Genomic DNA, 553 nt, shown 5'->3' with positions numbered 1-553 from the left:
CACTGTGTGTAAGTTTTGGTAGGTCATGTTTATCCAAAAATATATCCATCTCTTCTAAGTTTTCAAATTTGTTGGCGTACAAGTCTTCATAGTATTCTGTTATTATCCTTTTGATTTCCTTTGATTCCGTGTGACATCACCCATGTGGTTTCTTATGCATGTTATTTGTGTCTTCTCCCTCTTTTCTTTTGTTAGGTTTGCCAATGGCCTGTCGATTTTGTTAATTCTTTAAAAGAACCAGCTTCTTGTTTTGTTAATTGTTTCTATAGTTTTTCTGTTTTCAATCTTATTTATTTCTACCCTGATCTTTATTATTTCTTTTCTTTTGGTGGCTTTGGGTTCCCTCTTTTGGTCTATTTCTAATTGTTGTAGATGCCGTGTTAATGTGTTAATTTTAGTTCTTTCTTCTTTTTGGATGTGCACATTTATTGAAATAACTTATCCTCTCAACACAGCTTTCGACATTTCCCAAAGATTTTGGTAAGTTGTGTTTTGTTCTTATTGATTTCAAGAAATTTTGCAAATTCACATTTGATTTCTTCTACTACCCAGT

This window comes from Chrysochloris asiatica, unplaced genomic scaffold (genome assembly GCF_000296735.1).
Source record: "Chrysochloris asiatica unplaced genomic scaffold, ChrAsi1.0 scaffold00195, whole genome shotgun sequence".
NCBI lineage: Eukaryota > Metazoa > Chordata > Mammalia > Afrosoricida > Chrysochloridae > Chrysochloris > Chrysochloris asiatica.
Note: the sequence above shows the minus strand (reverse complement) of the source record.